This window comes from Miscanthus floridulus, chromosome 7 (assembly GCF_019320115.1).
Source record: "Miscanthus floridulus cultivar M001 chromosome 7, ASM1932011v1, whole genome shotgun sequence".
Taxonomy (NCBI): domain Eukaryota; kingdom Viridiplantae; phylum Streptophyta; class Magnoliopsida; order Poales; family Poaceae; genus Miscanthus; species Miscanthus floridulus.
This window is the reverse complement of record NC_089586.1, coordinates 54,656,074-54,666,585: the sequence shown is the minus strand read 5'-3', so window position 1 is coordinate 54,666,585 and position 10,512 is coordinate 54,656,074.

Here is a 10,512-nt window from a genome sequence, read left to right as displayed (position 1 = left end):
ATCTACAACAAGAGGGAATAAACCCCGAGTATGAGAATGTACTCAGCTAGACTTACCCGTCGAAAACTAAAAATAAATGACTCCAAGGATCATGCATAGCTTAATTTAGTGGATCTGGCTGACACTTTCTTTTTGTGGAAAAGCATAAGTAATAGTGATCAACTCATAACCTGAGCTAGCAGTGACTTTTAGCCATTAACCTGTCATCTATATTAGCACCTATACTAAGCAATCACTTGATTAAGACGCAAACATTATTAACCATAGCAGGTATAAACTGTGGCAACATTATCATCATCATCCATTTAACCATATCGTTAAATTAAGTGTATCTACATCGCCGCTGCTCAGTCAAGTTCTCACTATCCGAGAGAGACGGCGATTCGAATCGATTCCTATCCAGTTGGAGGGGTATTCCTAACACAAACCCTGCTTCCTCCATCAGGGTCGCAATCAAGTCACCTTTGGTACAACTTTGGAGTCACGGGTCTAGACAGTGCCGCATCCTCAAGGGTGACACTCTGCCAGGAAGTGCAGGGAATTTTAAGCACCTGACCCCTTGGACTCACTCCAATGTCCCCAAGCATATCCTTACTACCTCTAGAATGCACATGACCTCCCCGGTTCCCAGCCTGAGTCGAACTACTAGGCTTCGTGGTCGGAACGACTTATCTGGCCAGCTAAGTGTTAGGCTGCGTTCAACATGACATGAGGACGTACAGCGTATCGGTCCTTAAATGACATAGACGGAGTCACTATGTCCAACCTTACACAAGACTCCACCCGGTCTTAATTCATTATTAACATGGTTCTTTTCCACGATAGCAAATATAGCCAACCGTGACCCACCTCATCCTAAAGCTCACAGGTGACAGAAAATCACCCGACTTCTACCACACTAAGCATGGCTAAGCATTTAACCTGTTCCTAAACTTAATAGGATTCAAGTGCGATATATGGACAATGATAGATATATCATGCAACAATTGGTTCCAACCAATTCCTATACTTAATGCATCATCAACAATAAAAGATACTCAAGATATTTGTAAAAATATGGGAGACTTAGAATGCTCTGGGCTTGCTTTTAAGGAAAGAGGATGGGCGGTGGTAAGGGCACTCGGGCAACTCCTCCTCTGCGGCTGCTTCGTCGATTGCCTGAACCTCAGGATCCTCCTCCTAGCTCGCTCCCTCGAACTCTAGGAACGTCACTCCCTCCGACACACCTATTGCATGTATGCGCAAGATAAATATCATGGATGCACATGAACGAAGTTAGGGATGCTCGGGGAATGCACATGCTTACTGCAGTACACATATTCTAACTTAAGCTCTATTCAAATCACTTTAACTTACCAAGTTTAGACAACCTAATATACAATTGCTCATCTTCAGTTAAGGACCTAGCACCTACATCTAAGCATTTTCTCAAGTTAGCCTATCACCTAAACAATCAACAAGAACAATGCTACAAAGCATTCACACCATCATTCATATTTTAGCAAAACTGGGAATTTAAAGCAGTATAGTAAATTGACCATAACTAGAGATTTACAAATCCAAATGACATGCAACAAGACAATTTGTAAAGCTTATGAAATTGTAAAAATTCATTTTCAGACCTCAAGGCATGATTCCAAATTTTACCAGGTCAAAATCACATAACAATATAAATCTGTCCTCATAAGACAGAGAGCAGCCAAAACTGGACTTAAACTAAGAACAGCCATATCTCCTAAACTACTTGGCCAAATGCCACCAAATTTTAACACAAGCTAGTTTAGTAAGTTAAATACAACTTTTGTACTCATATGATTCCCAGAAAATACGATTATCAAAGCCTAATTCACCATGTGCTAGAAACTGTCTAGAATTATAGAAATGCTAACATTAAATATTTACTTATGTGTCAAACATGATTTTTGACTAAACCAAGTATATCACAAGTTCACACATCATATAAGATCACCATAAAGTAAGGTGTTCACCACCAATTCATTTCTTTTAATGCCTTTCTTAATTTATTTAGTTATTTAAGTGGAATAAGGAACAAATATGAAAACTATACCGTTTAATCTAGAAAAATTACAGTTCATACTATATGCTCCAAGCAGGCTACTATAAAAATTTCACCCAAAGTTACCAATAGAAACATCCTACACAAAAATAACAAGGCAGCGAGGCTGATTTTGGCCTAAATTAGAAACCCTATTGAAAAGTGTCCAACAATAGAAGAAATATTTTTCTTAGCATTCTTAAGGTACCAGGACAACCTCCAATAAATTTCATGAGCATTGGATTCATAAATTAATTATTAAAATTCACACAAGGATCATCTAATTATAAAAGGAAAATTAATAACTCAAAAACTATTCATGCACTAACTCTAAATTTTTTACCAGAGCTTCTACTCATCAAGAAGAGCTCACCATCCAAATTTCATAATTTTTGGATCACAGGAACTCTAGACATGAGTTAAGCAAGTTTGCATCCATTTAAAAACATATTTTAAGTTACAAGTGTTCATTTTATATTTTTCCTAAATACTACACTTCATGAGGAACACAATACACAATTTGGTTCACCAAAATTGGACATCTAAAACTCCACTTATGATTTTCCAAAGTTGCATGTAAATCTAGAAGTAAATGAACTATCTTCAGTCCTTAAGCCACTGATAGCTGGGGTCCACGCCTCAGGAGGGCCCGCATGTCAGCGATGGCAAAAATAGAGCACGACACGAAATGACGCAATCTCGCCGGTGGCGAGACTCTCCGGCGACGTCACCAGCACGACCGTGATCCCCAAGTCCTCCCGAACCTATTGAGCTACCTAGCTAGACCTATCGCTGGAGCCAACGACGACGGCGACGTCAATGGCGGCACGGCGGTGCGGATCGACGGCGAGACACCGACGCTGGCCGTGATAGCTTGATCTACTGCTATGTCGAGCTTCTACATACTACTGCAAAACTAATGCACCCACTATCACGGCTAGAGGCGGTCGAAGACGTCCCGGCCACGGCGTCGTGGCACGGTGGCGAAACTCTGGCGAGGCCGTGCGCGACGCTGAGACCTTACCAAGTGTAGGTAGCGAGCAATGCATGCACGGTGGTGCTTTAGGAGTACGGCGACGCTACTATGGTGGCGAAGGAATGATGAGACACGAGCTGGTGCTGGCAATGGTGATGGTGGTGAGCTGCGCTGCTGCTGCGGCTGCTGCGGTGAGCGAAGGAGGCGAAGGAGAAGGCAGTGAATGGAATGTGAGTCTAGGAGCGTCACGGGCAAGCACTTGGGTTTGATGTGCCACGCTGTAGCTTGACGTGGCCTGGCCGGGCAGCGCAATGGCAACGTGCGGCGCCACACGGCTTTCAAGCTCTAAACCGATCAGGTCACTATAGCGCGCCATTAGAGCATCGATTCTAGCCTGACAGCGTACTTTCACAACGTTCTAACTCCTAAACTGTGGTGATCCAGGTTAAGGTCCAGTTGACAAAGTTGTAGTACCTAGTGAGATCTTCAACTTTGCCAATTGGAGCTCGAGTTGGTTCGGCTTGGTTTGGGAGCTACAGGCCTAGCAAGTTGAGTACATGAAACTGTTTTTCAGAGTTAACACTTAGAAAAATTGTCTCTGAAATGAGGGGTAAATTTTGTGTTGTGATCACATTTTGAGCATGTTCTGCATATTTTCATGACTTGACCTCTAAACAAAGTTTGTTCTATATATAATTTTCTACAACTTTGCTTTAGGTTGCTCAGCCATGCAAAGCTTCTAACATGCAGTTCATAAAAGGTCAAACAAGTTGGTTCAAGGGTTTCCAATTTGGTCAAACCTCACTTAGGGCATAATTGGTCAATTTCGTTAACATGAACAGTGCTCCACTATGTACCCTAAGTGTAGTTAAGGTGTTTTAGGGGATAATTAACCACACCACACATTGATCACACCAAAATCAAGCATCACATACATTGAAACAAGGAAAAACAAGTGAATTGCTACTTTTGTTTCAAAGTCATGTTTCATGTGGTTCATGAGTTTGTTGCATAGTACTAACTAACCATGTTTCACTAAAGTATGTGACATGTTTCAAGAGTGAGCTACACATGTTGCACTTGAGTGTTGCACACTATCCATTTCATAAAACAAACACACATGGAATATAAACATATGTTGCAATGTTTCAAAAGCATGTTCCAAACAATCTAAGCTCATGAATGGGTGAATGATGCTCATGTTTATGAAATGCAAGTGCAAATGTGGAAGCCAAACACCTAGGGTGTTACAACCACTTTCACATTCATCATCATCACTCACATCATATTTTACCTTGATAGGCTTTGCCATGAGGCATGTCGATGGAGTGTCGAAGATGGAGGGCTTGTTGTTGATGGCGATGCTTGCTAGTGCTTTCTTGATAGATTTCTTGCCATCATCACTAGAGCCATCACTATCCGAAGAGCCATCACTATCCCAAGTGACCACATAGCCTTCACCCTTCTTCTTCTTTTGGAAGGTCATCTTCTTCTCCTTCTTCTCCTTCTTATTCTTCTTCTTCATATCCTCATCATTGTCACTATTATAGGGACAATCCACTACAACGTGATTGGGGCTCTTGCAATTGTAGCATCTTCTCACATATTCTTTGCTTTTGGTGTGATCTCTTCTCTTTCTTCCACCATAGCCCTTCTTCATGAATTTTCCCATCTTGCGCACAAATAGAGCCATGGCCTCATCATCAATATCACTAAGATCCCCATCATCACTTGATTCTTTCTTGGACTTGCCCTTGTTTTTGGATGATGAGCTAGCCTTGAATGCTACACTCTTCTTCTTGTCTTCATCTTCCTTCTTGTCATCCTTGTCAACCCTTTCCCTTTCCACATGGTATGTCTCTTGTGTCATGACATCACCTAGTACTTGGTTAGGGGTAATATCCTTCAATCCTCCTCTTATGATAAGCAATCTCAACATCTCAAATCTTGGAGGTTAGCACATCAAGAACCGCTGAGAGACATCATAATCATTGATCTTGTCTCCCAAAGCCTTCAAGTCATTGACAATTACTTGCAATCGATGGAACATCTCCGGAATGCTCTAATCTTCCTTCATCTTGAAGCTTGTCAACTTGTCCTTTAGAATATACAACTTGGCACTCTTCACCGCGGGTGTGCCCTCATATGTTTCCTCCAATATCTTCCACACCTCATTAGCTCTCTCACAATCCTTGATTTGCTCAAACACCTTGGAATCAATGGCATTGTATATGGTGTTGAGAACCATTGTATTGCATTGCTTGTTGGTCTTGTCTTGGTTGGTGAGATTGTCGGGATCAATGATAGCATAGTCACTCTTGGCCACATCCCATACTTGATCATTGATTGAACCAAGATACATCCTCATCTTTCTTTTCCAATAATCATAGCTTGTGCCATCAAAGAACGGTAGTTTGCCCTCCACATGGTTGAACACAACTTGAGCCATAATTTGACACCACTTGAAAGATTCTAATATGGCTAGAGGGGGTGAATAGCCTATTTAAAAATCTACAAACCAACTAGAGCAATTTGATTAGTATGACAAATAGCAAAAAGCAAACTTGCTCTGGCTCTACAAGGGTTGCAAGCCACCTATCCACCAATTCTAGTTACTATGATCACTAGACACATAATTTACTAAGTCACTACTTACTAAGAGCTCTCACACTTGCTACACTAAAGAGCTCCACAAGATGAACTTAAGCTACAAAGCTAGCTCTCAATTCTAACTACACTAAAGATCTTGCTACAACTAGTTTGCAGGAATATAAATGAGTAAGTGAGATGATTATACCACCATGTAGAGGAGTGAACCAATCACAAGGTGAATATTAATTCAATCACTGGGAGAATACCAAAGGGCAAGAGATAGCCAATTTTTCTCCTGAGGTTAACGTGCTTGCCGGCATGCTAGTCCCTGTTGTGTCGACCAACACTTGGTGGTTCAGCGGCTAAGAGGTGTTGCATGAACCTCATCCACACAAATGGACACCACAAGAACCTACCCACAAGTGAGGTAACTCAATGACATAAGCAATCCACTAGAGTTACCTTTTGGCGCTCCACCGGGGAAGGCACAAGACCCCTCACAATCACTGGGAGATGGCCACAAACAATCACCAACTCGTGCCAACCTTCTTTGCTGCTCCAAGCCATCTAGGTGGCGGCAACCACCAAGAGTAACAAGTGAATCCCATAGCAAAACACGAACACCAAGTGCCTCTAGATGCAATCACTAAAGCAACGCACTTGGATTCTCTCCCAATCTCACAAGGATGATGAATCAATAATGGAGATAAGTGGGAGGGATTTGGCTAAGCTCACAAGGTTGCTATGTCAATGCAAATGGCCAAGAGAGTGAGCTAGAGCCGGCCAAATGGTATTTATAGACACCCCAAACAATAAAGTCGTTGGCTCAATTATTGGGCTGACTGCGGGATGACCGGACGTGCAGGTTGTGTGCACTGGACGCGTCTGGTGTGGCAATCGGACACGTCCAGTCACAGCCTAACCACCATGTGTCCCTTTTTAAATGAAGTAGCCGTTGTTGCCCAACTACGATCGGATGCGTCTGGTGTGCCGACTGGACGTAGGAGGGGCAGCGTCCGGTCGAGTCCAGAGAGCTCCCAAAGCAACTTTGGGCCGACCATACACATCCGGTCACACCGGACCTGACTCGGGAGACTCAGCGTTCTGTCAAGTCCAGAGAGCTCCTAGAGCTGCTCTAGGCCGACCGAACATGTCGGGTCACACCGGACCAGACACTCCTAGCGTCCAATCAATTAATGCGCTGAACACCCGAGACTCGCTGGTTCATACCGGACATGTTCAGTATGGCGACCAGACATGTCCGGTCGCTCTCTGCAACCCAGTATCGACCTACATCACTTTGACCGTCCGCTAAACAGTAACTCATTAGTGTCCGGTCACTCCACTGAGCTAGAGTCCGGTCACTTTAACTTAGTCGCTCACCTCGGGTCCAAAATATCAGACGTATCCGGTAGCCATACTAGATGTGTCCGGTCACTATAGTCAAACAACCCGAAGTCTAGATAAAATACCGGACGCATCCGGTAGACACATCAGATGCATTCGGTCACTCCGTGACCAGCGCGACTAACCCCTTTTCAACTCTATCTTCTTCACCCTTCCTCAAATGTGCCAACCACCAAGTGTATCACCTTGTGCACATGTGTTAGCATATTTTCACAAATGTTTTCAAGGGTGTTAGTACTCCACTAGATCCTAAATGCATATGCAATGTGTTAGAGCATCTAGTGCCACTTTGATAACCACATTTCGATATGAGTTTCACCTTTGTTTATAGCATGGCTATCAATCCTAAATATGATCACACTCTCTAAGTGTCTCGATCACTAAACAAAAAAGCTCCTAACAATTTCACCTTTGCCTTGAGCACACCCACTGGACAGAGTTAGGAAGAGCCCGAGCATGCCCATGGCCACTGTTCATGGCTCGTGGGCTCGCCAGGGCCCCATCTCGAGTGACGACGGCCCAAGCTTGACTCTAGCCTAGCACTAGCCCAAGCCAACGCTTGAGCAAGGAGTTGACACCCTAAGCATTGGCCAAACCTATCGGGCATCCGAGGCCTTGGTAGGTATGAAGCCTCGAGAAGGTTCACCTAGTGGAGGCTGAATCACCGTAGACCACCCCTAACAGTCAAGTGTCAGGGGCGCCAGCGACGTCATGCGGTGACCATAGCTCCCCCGACTCCATGACAAAGCCAAGGTCCATCCACATTGCAACCACAGCCTCCTAGACCCCACACATAAAGACCATAGACTAAAGCCGCCAAACCACCTTGTATCTGACCTCCCTGGCAATATAAAGGGAAGGTCAGCTCCCATAGAGAAGGGGGCTAGACAAGCAAAGTCCAGTTGACCGATTAGACATTCCAAGAGGAACAACAAAGTGTTCCTCCCCACGGCAACCTAGTGAGAGAGGGCCGATCCATCACTCATCGGGGAAGAAACTTCACCGCTGATGAGCCATAGGATAGCACCATGTGATCGCCTACCAAACTCTCATTCTCCCTCATTCTAACCCCCCGATTTAGGTGCTCCTGAATATGAAGAACTCCACACTACTGGACGTAGGGCCTCGATAGCCTAAACTAGGATAATTCTCCATGTCTCTCTTGTGTTCTTGAGTGCCCAAACCACCAGAGACCTACACTTTTGACAACCAACAAACAACGATTCTTGTCACGGTTACGAACCCATGACATCTAGCGCACCAGGTAGGGGAGTGCATGAAGTGTGATTTTAGCTCCATGGTGGTTGGAGTTACCCACCTCATCATTAGAGTAAGTGGCATCGCCCCAGAAGGCGGTGTCTGCCTCCCTAGCAAGACCTCGGTCGTGGACACCGCCTCTGTCCTAGGCTAGGTCCTCAACTTCAAGATCCTGGCCTACATCATCGACTGCTATGGTGAGCTCCACCACCCCAAGGAGGCCGCTAGCTAGGACGATGGGCTCCCGATGTTGCCCCTTTGCAGCCCCCAAAGGGCCACTCTAAGATCCACCCATGCTGAGGGGCTCTAGTCTACGTGATTGCCGTTGGTGTTAGTGCAATGCGGTCTAGTGCCCGCCACAGCTCTAGACTATCATGTTAACCGCCGCTAGGAGCACCCAAGGGCCATCACCTATGAGGGAGGCACTCGTGGGTCCCCTACCAGGCAGTTGCCTAATCAAGTGCCCCGTATCATTGGCGACAATGCTCCAAGACCCCATTGCCCCAACAAAGGGCATGAATGCATTGAATGATATTCAAGGGGGAGGAGGCCCCTATATTCTAGTGGTAGCGGAAGCTCACCCTCTAGGAGATGAACATGGTTGGGCCGATGCAACTCCGGTGCCTATGATGGTCGGAGATGCTGATCACCTACGACCATGTTCCAAGCCCCAGTCGTTTCCCGCTCATTGTCAATCCTATCATTGGCCATACCCACCTCACGAAGGTGCTCATGGATGGTGGTAGCAGCCTCAACATCCTCTAAGAGTAGGCCCCCTTCTATGGAATCATCCTAGGGATGCAGTGTCAGGATTAATGCCCTCTTAAGTGAGTACCCAAGATGATAGTCCATAGGGGCTATTAAATTGGATACATCCCTTAATCAATCATCCTGGTACACCTCCCATAAGATGTATAATACACCAACCTTCATCCAGGATCAGCTAAAGAGAGAGAATACATCACAACCATGCATAGGTTACATTACAAGTTCAAGTACTCAGGTTTACAAACCATGGTTCACAAACTTAGTTCATAGCATGAGTCACACATCACATTCTACCATTGAAGTTCTAGCAGAAGTCTTTCAACATAACATTATTTATGATAACTGATGCATGGGTGTGCCACATCCACACATCTACGAAACATGAGCTCCTTCACCACTCCTGATCCAGCGGGAACTCGAGAGTGTAGAAGAAATGAGCATTTAGCAAGTTGGAACTCTATCTTCCACAAGTCCTGAAATCCAAACCAACTCTAGTCCATATCTAGAAGTTAGAACTTATTGCCTCCAAATAAACACTCTAGAGAGGGGTACATGTTAACCCCACCAGAAACAAGGGATATTGCTCATAAAACCCATTGATACAAAAGGGATACCTCGATGTCTCTATCTTTCCCTAATCTGGCCAAGGTGTTCACAAAAGGTTCGACTGGTTCCTGGTTAAAGTCACCACCATCTAACCGGTGCCACCTTCTTGCTAGTTTTGTGAACAAAATGGTCGCAATTAGTTACTTGGCTTATCACTCCCATAAATGACAAGTGGTCTATACAATTTTATGTTCGTAACTCGCTACCACGGATACTCGGTCCTTAATCAGTTAGCGATCTATGTCATTCAAGAATCATCATGTTCTTGCCATGACCCAACCCCTCGCCGACCATTCAACACAAAATGTTCATCATTAGTCAAGTTTTAGATCATTCTCCATTAATGTTGCTTAGTGGACAAACATGCCTATCATCGCGCGAGTAATGAGAAACCCATCATTAGCTCGACTCTAAGATCTAAGCATACTGAGCATGGATTAATAAAGAAACCCAAGTAATGGTTGAGTGTTGTGGCATCATAAAGGTGTGGTAGCTCAAATAGGTAACTCATGGTTGATCTAGTCATATGGTAACATATCGATGCAATAGATAACCATGGTTTATTATGCATTTAGCAAAGCATAGGGATGCATTGGGGCCTATGTTGATGGTCACTAACACCCATTTTGACCATCAACATTTCACTCAAAAGCTAAGAAAAGTGAGGTAAAACATCATCACATGTGTTGATTTTTCTTTATAATTCACCGAGTTCCACTTATACTTGTAGAATTATTTGTATGCAGGAATTTTAGCAAAAATGGTGCAAAATACACACATAGGAGGTAAGTGGATGTGGCAGGGGGCCCAGGGGCCCACATCCATGTCAGTTGGTGCCATCTAGGCACCA